Source organism: Pantherophis guttatus, chromosome 6, assembly GCF_059756535.1.
Source record: "Pantherophis guttatus breed Tessera chromosome 6, ASM5975653v1, whole genome shotgun sequence".
NCBI classification, from domain to species: domain Eukaryota; kingdom Metazoa; phylum Chordata; class Lepidosauria; order Squamata; family Colubridae; genus Pantherophis; species Pantherophis guttatus.
Genome location: NC_142068.1, coordinates 19,849,711 through 19,862,484, shown reverse-complemented (window position 1 = coordinate 19,862,484; position 12,774 = coordinate 19,849,711). Strand labels below are relative to the sequence as shown.

The 12,774-nt window shown below is 38.8% G+C and overlaps 1 long non-coding RNA gene across 18 annotated transcripts in view; it reads left to right on the top strand.

Annotated features, from left to right (window-relative positions):
* LOC117678212 (uncharacterized) overlaps positions 1-12,774 on the top strand; it is a 243,370-nt gene that overhangs the window by 15,970 nt on the left and 214,626 nt on the right. For 2 of the 18 annotated variants that reach the window (XR_015728445.1, XR_009620485.2), the window contains exon 2: positions 8,417-8,489. The exons of the other annotated variants lie outside the window; for them this stretch is intronic. This is a non-coding gene — a long non-coding RNA (uncharacterized LOC117678212). The remainder of the gene's footprint in view (positions 1-8,416; positions 8,490-12,774) is intronic. 18 annotated transcript variants of the gene reach the window in all.

Sequence of the window (12,774 nt, the reverse complement as noted above, 5' to 3'; positions counted from 1 at the left end):
TGGTCTTTCCTTGCTCTGGAGGGAATTTGTCAGCACAAATATACATCAGAGCTACAAGAGATTGGAGGTTGCAGTTCCAATATCTAAACCGAAATTCACAGCACAAACCAAACCAAACAAACTGTATTAAAGTTGTTGCATTAAATAAATTGGACCTAAGATGTATCTAAAGTTGCTTCATATCTAGTCAAAAGCAGTAAATATGTGTGTGAGAGAGAGTCCTATTTTGCTAGTTCACTACTGAGAGTTCACAAAACCAGCATAGGAAGATAACGTGTAGGAAATGGTCAGGCTGAGCCAAAGGGAGGGGTCAAATGCATTATCAGTCTCGAGTCCCTTTGTGCCAGTGGTGAAATCCAAATTTTTTTACTACCAGTTCTGTGGATGTGGCTGGGTGGGCGTGGCTTGGTGGCATGGCAGGAGAAGGATATTGCAAAATCTCCATTCCCACCCCACTCCAGAGGAAGGATACCCCAAAATCTCCATTCCCACTCCACTCCAGGGGAAGGATATTGCAAAATCTCCATTCCCACCCCACTCTGGGACAGCCAGAGGTGGTATTTTCCGGTTCTTCAAACTACTTAAAATTTCCACTACCAATTCTCCAGAACCTGTCAGAACCTGCTGGATTTCACCCCGCTTTGTGCTCACAAGAGATCTGACTTCAGCCCACCTTGAATTCCATTGACTCTTACCTACCATCAATTTGCTTTGAACGCTAGGAGTTTAGATTCTTGTAGAGAGCTTCAGCTTGTAATAAACCTATATTTTCACTTGAACTACCTGGACTCCTGATTTTCTGTGCTCGACATAAAGACTTCTTTGGGTTGAGTTGGACTCTTGATAATTTCATGGTTATGTCCATTCAAAATAAAATTTGGTAAGAGTACAAAAATGATATTCCATCCCAGCCTTCTGAGATTTTTTTAATTCTGAAAATAACCTAATTCCTGCATAATTCTTAAGATTCTCCTATCCGAGTACCAAGTTAGACTTATCTTTTGCGTCCATCGAATGTTGTTCTATGTTTAAACTTGACCTTATTAACCTTTGTGAGTTAGAAAGCTGTCCAGTGTTCCTCCAGAGACTTAACAGTCAATTCTGGTTGCTCATTTGAAAATGGAGAATCATGGATAAATCAGTATGAAAGGAGATTGAAAACTTGAAACCTATTGCTTTACAGAAACTGATTCATGTGTCTCAAAATAACAAGTCATAGAAAAAGACATGTTCTTTAATTTGTTCTAGATGTAGCCCTAACCCCGATTAAACAAAATAGGTGAATATTTGTTTTAAAAATGTGTTCCTTACTTCTTCTGCTTTTTCATATGTCTAACTACCTCAAAGAACAAGGCATTATACCATCTATAACAAACTGTATACCATCATTAAGGGGCATGCATAAGAGCACCAGCGTGTCTACCGTTCCTGTCCTAATGTTCCCTTTAATTGTATTCATTTTATGTATTCAATTCATGCTTATACTTATATATATTATCTAATAGGTACTCGACAAAATAAAACAAATAAAGAAATAAAAACTATTTCTAAACATTGACCTGAATGAAACAGGAGGAACGTTGACAAAATGCTTCCTCTACAATCTTGATTCATAAATATAGATAGACATTTACAAATGTGTATGTTGAAAGGGGAAAGGCCAGGATAAAAGCTGCATGGTTATGTATTATAAATGCAACTTTTGCTCTGGCTGAGTTTGCATAAATAGGAAATTCTGGATCTCCTGGTGTGCAATATGCAAAAAAAGCTCAAGCCTGCGTTCTTTTATAGGGAGTCCTTGATTTTTTTTTTTAAATTTGATTTATATGCCGCCCTTCTCCGGAGACTCAGGGCGGCTTACAGTGCGTTAAGCAATAGCCTTCATACTTTTGTATATTTATACAAAGTCAGCTTATTGCCCCCACAAACTGGGTCCTCATTTAACCTACCTTAGAAAGGATGGAAGGCTGAGTCAACCTTGAGCCTTGGAGAGATTCGAACCAGCAGTAAATTGCAGGCAGCTGTGTTAATAACAGGGTGCTTTAAACCACTGTAGTACCAAGGCTCTTATTTACAACCATTCATTTAACAACCATGGCAAAAAAAGGTTGTAAAATCAGGTGCAATTCATTTAGCAACCACTTTGCTTAGCATTAGAAATTTTGGTACCGATTCTGGCCTTAAATTGAGGATTACCTTTATTCCTGAAGAGATAGGTTATGCAAACATGCAGCTTTAAATGGGACATGAAGGGATTCCTGGGGTGCTAAGAAATGGCATTAATAACAGTTACTTATTTGCTGTCTGTTGTGCTTTCAATCCAGCTTGATGTTTGGTACATACTTGCTTCAATGGAGGCCAGTGCTTGCAAAGAATATCCAGATATTATTACAAATATACAGAACTAACTTTATAAATGGCTTTATAAAAAGTGACATCGTTTTGGTCGCCACGATGTAAAAAAGATGTTGAGACTCTGGAAAGAGTGCAGAGAAGAGCAACAAAGATGATTAGGGGACTGGAGGCTAAAACATATGAAGAACGGTTGCAGGAACTGGGTATGTCTAGTTTAATGAAAAGAAGGACTAGGGGAGACATGATAGCAGTGTTCCAATATCTCAGGGGCTGCCACAAAGAAGAGGGAGTCACTCTATTCTCCAAAGCATCTGAGGGTAGAACAAGAAGCAATGGGTGGAAACTAATCAAGGAGAGAAGAAATTTAGAACTAAGGAGAAATTTCCTGACAGTTAGAACAATTAATCAGTGGAACAACTTGCCTCCAGAAGTTGTGAATGCTCCAGCACTGGAAGTTTTTAAGAAGATGTTGGACAACCATTTGTCTGAAGTGGTGTAGGGTTTTCTGCCTAAGCAGGGGGTTGGACTAGAAGACCTCCATGGTTTTTTCCAACTCTGTTAATTCTATTCTGTTCTGTTCTATTCTGTTCTGTTCTGTTCTGTTCTGTTCTGTTCTGTTCTTGGAAATTCTGTGCTTCTTAGTGGAGTGTGTGAACAATTCTTCCCATAAATGTTATGAATCAAGTTATGGGACTATGGATCTTGTGAAGGAAGACCAGATGGTAGTGCTCTTTCTAGTCAAGCACTACTGACTGATAGGATTATTCTGTAGTTTTCCTGATTAGTTTGGCTGTTCCTTGTATTGCTTCACCTCACATACTATTACAAGATTTGCAAGCCATTCAGAATCTTTTGATTGGATTGGCAGGGAAACATGAGTAAATAAACCTGAAGTTATGCAAATATATGGAAGGCCTCAAATAGTAGAGAAAAAAATTATTTATTTTATTTGTCAAATTTAGATATTTCTCATGTCATTACCCAAGCAACTCTGTATATGTGATGAATTCTAGATTTATTTTATGCTATGCATTTACCCAGAAATCTTATCTGCATGAATTCATGTGTAAAAATCCATGACGTCCAGATCTCTGCTTTATTAAGATTTTAAATTGCCATGAGAGCTATATATGAGTCAAGGAAACGCAAGGGCTTTTTCAGATCTCTAACTGAATGCATGGAGGTTAGGGGAAATAGGAATAAAACTACAGCATGATTTTGGTCTTGATCTACTACAGGCAAAGATAAAGGCACAAAACATAAGGATACACAAAACAGTTTTTTCAAGACATTGCAAGCATTCCAAGATGCACAAAACAGCCCATTTTGTACTTGAAAGAGTAGTTTTGCCCTCAAAATAGGACATTTCACAGAAGTTCACACTCGAAGCATCACATATAGCAAAAAGTGTTTCACTGCTCTAATAAACAAGGCTCAGTATTAGCATTCTTGTAAATAATTTTGGCATTTTCCCGTGAAACCTCAGTAATTATTAGGGACCAAGGAAAAATTATGGAAAGAATATCTCAAGTGCCAACTAAAAAATCTTATCCAAAAGCTTGATGTCATTTGGATAAAATCTTTTATTAGGGGACCTATATAAACTAGTTATGTCAGACTAAAGTCAAGGAGATATCTCTTAGTCTAGTTTTAATTAAACAGAATAATCTGATATAAGATGAAGAATAAGAATAACTTTTTTAAAAAATCAGCTGGAACCAAGTGCTAAGATTGATAGGTAGTCAGTTTGATGCCCTGGAACTCAACAGTGAGCAAAGAAAATATCAGACACTATTCATTTTATGATAGGCTGTTCTCTAGTGCAACTTTAGAATGGTTTTTGTATAATTTAAAGACTAAATTGTAATATGGAATGGTGAGCAAAAAAAGTTTGATAGAAGTCTTCCTGCAACCAATAATTAGTAGAATAGCAAATACATATCAGCAGGTTGGAGGCGCTGAACAAAATTGGGGTTCTAGTGATGAATGCAGAGTGTCCACTTCAGCAGAAAATTCAGAGGTGGGAAAAAACTCAGCAGTTTGGAAACTTCATGAGTACAGCAATTTCCTTAAAAACACCTTGAGCGTAAAGGTCTTTCCTAGGGTCTCCAAAGCATTTGGCATTTTGAGAAGGGTTAAATGGCAGTTGCTGTAATATAGGAAAGAATAAGGGTAGGTTTGGGAATCAGAAATGAGCTCCATGGGGAGTTGATTAGAGGGTTGATGAGATGCCATTGAAAGCAGTGCTATTTAGTCTACCATTTGTAGGCTTGTGCTTTTGAGAGGTGTTTTACCATAGTGATCTGTGCACTTGAGGACCTGGCATGGAATTCAGTCATTAGCTTCTGTTACGTGCCACTACACCTGTTATTGAGAGAGTGACGAGTGGATAAATGGCTGAAAGTTTGGAACAGACTTCTCCAGCCTAATGTTCTTCAGATATGTGAGATTGCAACTCCCAGAATCCTCAGCTTGTTTCCTCTCCTCAAGGGACAATTACTAGCTTAATTCCTGTAGATACTGATTTACCTATGGAGTGGGTGGGTGGGTGGGATGTATAACATTGTGTTTTAGGTTTGCCAGCCCAAGCTACCTCACATAAGGGATAAAATGAAGCAAGATATGATATAAGCTACTTTTGAGCACTTGGAGGAAAGGCAGAGTATAAAATGAACCAAAATAAACTGAATTCACAGTGATTATTTATGGTGCAGTTTTTAGGTATTAAGACAAATGTTTCTGCTTTGGTATTCTTACAGATGTCATAAGTATCTATTTCTTTCAGTTCTAATATTTTATACTGGTTCTCAATAGGCTTCCATGTCTGATTCAAGGGACTAGTTACTCCTATGGTTAACTGAAAGTCCTATGTGACATAGGACCAGGTTGTTGTTATGACCACTGCTTCCTCTTGATTCTTCCCATCCCATCAGCAGAAGTTCATGCTCAGGTCTCTTCCATCAAATAATGTCTTCTATGTGACTGTGCATGTCTGTGGAACAGCATTTCCCTCCCCCTCCTCCTCCAAGATCCGGATGGCTCTGAGCTATGTCCCCAGGCATTGGGGCAGGGAGAATAGCATATAAGCGATGCTAGTTCGCAGGGTAGCAGAGTCTGCAAGATTGTCTGGAATAATACACATCCTCTTCACAACTTGTTTTCCTTGTTACCTTCTGGGAGGAGGCACAGTTTTGATCCATATGGCATCAACCTTGTGAACTCTCAATTTTCCTCTTTTCATTATGTATGGACAGTGACAGTATATATATATATATTATTTTTGATTTTTGATTTTGATTTATATGCCGCCCTTCTCTGGAGACTCAGGGCAGCTTACAATGCATTAAGCAATAGCCTTCATACTTTTGTATATTTTATACAAAGTCAGCTTATTGCCCCCACAAACTGGGTCCTCATTTAACCTACCTTAGAAAGGATGGAAGGCTGAGTCAACCTTGAGCCTGGTGAGAATTAAACTCGCAGTAATTGCAGGCAGCTGGAAGCTAAATACTACCTTTTAACAGTAGCATTAGTCTGCTGCGCCACTCAGGCTCAATATATGTGTGTGTGTGTGTGTGTGTGTGTGTGTGTGTGTGTGTGTGTGTGAAAAGGGATGCGGTGGCTCAGTGACTAAGACACTGAGCTTGTCAGTCGAAAGGTCGGCAGTTCAGCGGTTCGAATCCCTAGTGCCGCGTAATGGGGCGAGCTCCCGTTACTTGTCTCAGCTTCTGCCGACCTAGCAGTTCAAAAGCATATAAAAAAATGCAAGTAGAAAAAATAGGGACCACCTTTGGGAAGGTAACAGCGTTGCATGTGCCTTTGGTGGTTAGTCATGCCGGCCACATGACCATGGACATGTCTTCGGACAGCGCTGGCTCTTCGGCTTTGAAATGGAGTTGAGCACCGCCCCTTAGAGTTGGGAACGACTAGCACATATGTGCGAGGGGGAACCTTTTCCATATGTGTGTGTGTGTGTATGTGTATGGGTAGATATATACTTTCTCTTGAGAGCAGGCAATGAAATTTCATTTTTAATGTGGGCCAGTGTGGTCACAGCAAAAAAATGACAGTAAAAAAAAGTTTAAGTTAGTTAAGTTGAGAACAGGTGAGTAATGCTAATGTTGTGGTTATAGGTGGGTGGGTGGGTGGGTGTGGGTTGTTGTTTTAGCCAGGACATCGTGAGTTACATGTTCTTGGGAATCATTTAATCTTTGTATTCTGCCCAAAGTCACTGCCAGGAGATGTGCGGCTCTATAAATCAATATATATATGTCTATGTCTGTCTCTAGGTCTCTGTCTCCTAAGTAGTTTTTTGCTTGTTACCTTCCACGCCAGCATATTGGAAGAAAACTGGCAAGTGGCTTTTCGAAAAGAAGACATGTTATTAATGCATTATGCTGTGGCTCTATTGACAGCCCAGGGATATCAACAATTTGTGATAAAGAGCAGTTCTTTTGCAATTGGGAAGCTATCCAAATGACTCCATAAGATATTTACAATTTGTTTTGCAAACCTGCAGATGTTTCTTGGTTGTGAGGTGTTAGTATGGTTATAATTTTTCAAATTGGGTTTTATGGAACAGTGGCCAGAAATACAGACCCCTTTACAAATTTGCACTTCATCATCAGTGGTGGGTTCCTCCCGGTTCGGTCCGGTTCGGCCGAGCCAGTAGCGGTGATGATATGACGTCACCGAACCGGTTCTCCCCCCGCCCTCCCCCCCACCCACGTTATTCTTACCTTTTATTTGGTCCCACCCCCAATCTATTGCTGCCTCCTGAGTCCCAGCTGATGACTAGAGGGAAAAAAACTGTTTAAACTCTTGCAGCGGGGCTTCAAAGGGCCGTCCTACAGCTGATCAGTGTTAAAAGCAAACAAATGAGTCGGGTCGTAAATGCGAGGACTGGTCGTAAGTGCGAGGACCTTCCAGAAATGACTCTGACCAGCTAGCCACGCCCACCTAGTCACATGACCTCCAAGCCACACCCACAAAATAAGCCACGCCCACAGAACCGGTAGTAAAAAATTTTAGAACCCACCCCTGTTCATCATGCATGGTTTACTTTTCCTAACAGCCATAATACAAAAGGGATTGAAAGAAAACTGTTAGGAAAAGCTGACCACAAGCTTCATTAAAAATAGAAATTAAATGTTTAGCCTTTGTTAAGTTCTGACTTTCTAAAAAAAAGAATGAAAAAAGCTAACAACTACAATCCAGCTTTTGTTTGCATCAAAACATATTTTGGTAATAAGTATGTCATTCTTCAAACAATTTTATATGTTTTTAATTTGACTATTCAGAATAAAGGAAAAGATCAGAATTTCTCCATGAAGATTTTAGCTTCAAAACGGGAGTTCAAGATAATGTTTGCTTGGTTAGCTGATCAATATGACCTAATAATTAAATAAAGGGGCTGCAGAGTTGAGATCATGGTTATGACTACATGATCAGAGATCACGTAATGCATGAACATAGGGGTGGGACTTCAATTACATGGTCATGATCTCCATTGGACTTGACTCCCCTTGCATGTTCGTGAAAACGAGCTGCCATTTAGTAACTTGTCCTATGTGTGCATGCAGTCACCATTTATCTAAATATTTCAGCTATTGGGCAAAGGGCTTTCCATATAAAGGTTCCAGAAATGACTATGAAATTGGATTTGCAAAAGCTGTCTGATGCACATCATATTAAGCAAACTTAATTTGTCTATTCAACTTTCTGGCCTTCCTTTTAAGATATAAGACTTTAAAAAAAAAAGATTAGCTGTTACTTATGACTAGTCTATGCTTATAAAAAAACCCGCCACTTTAATAGTTTTTAAATTTCTTTAATAATAAAAATGAGCTTCAGCTCCTGTCTGTAGCAGTGTTTGACTGTCTGTTAATTGTAGTTAACAAATATTATGCATATGAAAACAAAAGCGATTTCCAGAAGTCCTTACTTTTTTTCCCTACTTAATGAGTCCTCATCTCATCCACAATAATAATTGGCTCATAATCAAAGTCTTTAGCAGGAAGCTCACATTTCCCTCACTGTATTTTCTCTTTCAAACTTTCAGGCAGATTAAATTCTTCATGAGGCATTCCAACATATTTTGACACTTCTGACCTGAACCATTGCTGACTGGAGAGGTATCTTCATGTTGTTATAGTAAAGGGAATTGCTTTTTCGTATGACAACAAAGATGGAAGAGTTTATGTTTTCAACTTCACCCTCACTAACCCCAGTATAGGTTTCGCTTCTCAATTTTTCTTCCGAAATTGTCTCTTTTGAAAGAGACAATCACTAGGAAATACCTTTGTTAGGTTGCTTATGATTATAATGACCTTTAAAAAAAAAAGTTCAGTGATGCTAGCAACTGGGTAAGAATGTCAATTTATTCTTGAATGTGGGGCGCAAAACATTTGCTAAGGTGTAGGGCTGTTTGTGTGTAATGAATGCCTGGCAGAAGCTCAGAAGGATGTTTTTTCCCCAGAAGCAAAATGATTAGAGTATTATCGAAACAATTCTGAACATTGACAAGAATTTGTATGTCGACCTTACCTCTACTTAAAGCTAGGCAACCTCTCAGTTTAGAATTCTTTTAGTTTTACAGTTTTCCATTTCTTAATTGGGCTTTCTCCTATTCCTGGAACAGATTTTTTTTTTGTAAAGTATTCATATGTATTTTTTAGTATGTGCAAATGTGCACATATTGTTGACAATTTTGCCAAACAGATCCACGCTAAATAGTACTTCCCTGGTATAATAGCTGTCTTATTTTTATAATTATATTCAGTAATGTGTATGGACAAGTAATGTATATTTTTGAGGAATAACTAACTTTCTGGCTGTGTGACACTTAAGCATGAAGTGTTAAACACATTCCTGTCAGATGTGAACTAGTCATTATTACCACATTAACTTTCATCATTCTTTAAAGAAGATACACCAATAGCAATAGCACTTAGACTTATATACTACTCCATAGTGCTTGGCAGCACTCTCTGAGCGGTTTACAATGTCTGCATATTGCCCCCAACAATCTGGATCCTCATTGTACTGAGCTTGGAAGGATGGAAGGCTGAATCAGCCTTGAGCTGGTGAGGATTGAACTCCTGACAGTGGACAGAGTTAGCCTCTACAATACTGCACTTTAACCATTGCGCCACCAGGGCTCCTGATTATCCATACACATATCCAAATTTAACCTCATAATAAGTTTGTGATTCAGGTTAGATAGAGAAATTTTTACTGGCCTTATGTTATCTTGTAAATTTCCTAAGTGGGTGGCAATTTAACTCTGAGTCTCCTGGTCCAACCCTAATCACCTTGACTGTAAACATCACATTATTTTTAGGTCCTCCTTTTTTAGTCAGAACATTAGCTTGCAAAGATGATAGAACAGATAAAGATTTTATTGATTGAAAGTTTGATGTTTTACAATGTCAAATGCAGGGGCATGATGGCTCAGCGATTAAAGATGCTGAGTTTGTCAGGAGGAAAGCTGACAGCCCAAGTTTGCGACCCGAATACTACATGATGGGGTGAACTCCTGTTACCTGCTCTATCTCCTGTCCACCTACCAGTTTGAAAGCATGAAAATGCAAGTAGATAAACAGGTATCACTTTGGTGGGAAGGTAATAATGTTCCGTGCGCCTTGGCATATAATAATGCTGGCCACGTGATCACGGAAATGCTTTTGCGCAATTCTGGGTCCCTCAGTTAAGAAACAGAGATGAGCACCACCCTCTAGAGCCAGACACAACTGGACAGGGGAAACCTTTACCTTTATGTCAATGCATAATGGGAAAAACTTTCAAGGTTTCTTGAATGCCTGGTGTTTGATTTTTAGGAATTATGGTCATGATACCTATGACTCTGTACCAGTGGTAGAATTCAAAAAAATTCCCTACCGGTTCTGTGGGTGTGGTTTGGTGGTCATGTGACTCGGTGGTCATTGCTTGGTGGTCATGTGACTGGTGGGTGTGGCTTGGTGATCATGTGACCGGGAAAACCAACTATCACACTTTACACAAAAATAACACAAAAGCTACACAACTGACTCACACACAATGCAAAAGCAGTTGGACTTCACACAAAATGGCCCCTGCAACAAGCAGGAACCTCACAAAGTCACAGAGAGCTCAAAAACAAACTATCACACTTTACACAAAAATACCAGTTCGGGCAATAGGTACTAAAAAAATGCTTTAAAAAGTAAAAAAAAAAAAGTTCCACCCATCATGCAGCACAGCTGATTGTCACAGCTGATTGTCAGAACCTTTTTTTTACTTTTTTAAAGCATTTTTTTTTACTACCTATTGCTTGAACTGGTAGTAAAAAAATGCTTTAAAAAAGTACAAAAAAATCCTGAGGATCAGCTGTGCCGCGCGATCGTTGGAACTTTTTTTTTACTTTTTAAAGCATTTTTTTACTACTGGTTCAGGTGAACCAGTAGCATTTTCACTACCGGTTTGGGCGAACCGCCCCAAATCGGTAGCATCATGTACCCTGATATAAAATTCTTAGCAGAAGAGCACTTCCAGAACATTCCTCCTTCCCTGATGTAACCAATGCACACCAATGCACTATTATCTCCTCTTTCTGGGGTCCGCTTAAAAAAAAAATAGGCAGAGGGAATGAAAACTGTAAAGTGCAGATTGAAAAATCATTGTCTGCTTCCTGAACAGATGTGTCAAGACATTAATCCATACATCTTGACAAACTGCCCTGGAGTACCTGAACTTTAAAGCTATTAGTGCTGAGCGACGGATAGATGAGCAGGAGAACTGCAAACTGCCAAATGGATGTGACAACAGTAAATGCTCTCAAGAATAACCAGTTGAGAACAAATGCATTCTTAATGCCTGCAACGCAAGAGGTTGTTTACTTTGCCAACTAGGAGAAGTGGGGGTCTAAGCAGAAATAAATGCATTCTTCATCAGTGAGTGGGGTGCACAGATGATTTGGGGAAATGGGGAAGAGAAAATGTGGCAAAAGATGAACCGGGGGCTAGGAGAAATTCTAAACTACAGGTGAAATAGCTGTACCGAAGACATGTGCAGAAAAGAGGATCTATGCATAACACAACACTAGCCTGAGGGGAAGGTTCTATTGAGGTGAATTTACAGAGACAGAACTTTCCTGTTTCCCATCAAGGTATACAGGTGGTGCTCAACTTACATCTACAATTGAGCCCAAAATCTCCATTTCTAGGCAAGACAATTGTTACCTGAGCTTTGCCCCATTTTATGACCTTTCTTGCCACAGTTGTTAAGTGAATCACTGCAGTTGTTAAGTTAGTAACACAGTTGTTAAATGAATCTGATTTCCCCATTGACCTTTCTTGTCAGAGGGTCACAAAAGCCGATCATATGACCTCAGGATATTTCATCTGTCATAAATATATATGAAATGCCAAGCATCTGAATTTTGGTCACATGACCAAAATAGACATAAGTGTGAGGAATGGTTATAAGTCACTTTTTTTTAGTACATTGTAATTTTGAACGGTCACTAAATGAATGGTTATAACCTTCAAAACTCTGCTTTCTTACAAGTCAGAGTAGTCGGTCCATCCAGCCTACATAATCATGTTTATGTTCACTAAGCCATAAAGTGGTTTGTTTATGAGTTGAGCTGCAGATTATCAGAGAATGAATATTCTCAGGATTTTATCTAAGCTTCTCCCTTGAAGAGAACAATATTATTCAAAATTCATGAATGAATATCTAGTTCTTGGTTGGAGCTTCCCTCATCTTTACTTTTTGCTTCCTGTGATGGTTGTACATGTTGTAGGGAATAAAACCTTTCTGTATTCTGTGGAATAGCCCAGCTCCATGGAGTTAGCTTGGCACCTTCCAAATGTGTTGAGTTTCAACTATAATTCCCACCAACCTGGCCTAGGATTGATAGTTATGAGGACTGTAGTTCAATATTAATGAGTTTCTACTGTCCATAAATTGTCCTCCATATCCTTTCATCTGAAAAGCAAATCATGTTGATATTGATCCGCTTGCTTGCTTTTTGAAACACCATCCCAGAATAGCTTTACAACAGAAAAAAAAAATAGGGAAGTCATATTCTGAGAGGGGCCAGGAAGCCCCAGATAGTCCTTCATGCTTGCACAAAGTCTAGAGAAAGCACTTTGATACTGTGAGAATAAAAAAATATAGCCTATTGATCTATTAGATTCAATAAGTCCTATGGATGATAGCAGGCCCCAGAAGAAAGAGTCTGCCTTACTATTAATTTTCTCATCGTTCCTGTCACCCATCTCCTCTCACTTATGACTGTATGAACTGTAACCTTGTTGCTGGTATCCTTAAGATTTATATTGACTGTTTCCTAATATGATTTGATTGTTTATTTGTTCCCTATGACTATCATTAAGTGTTGTACCTTATGATTCTTGATGAATGTATCTTTTCTTT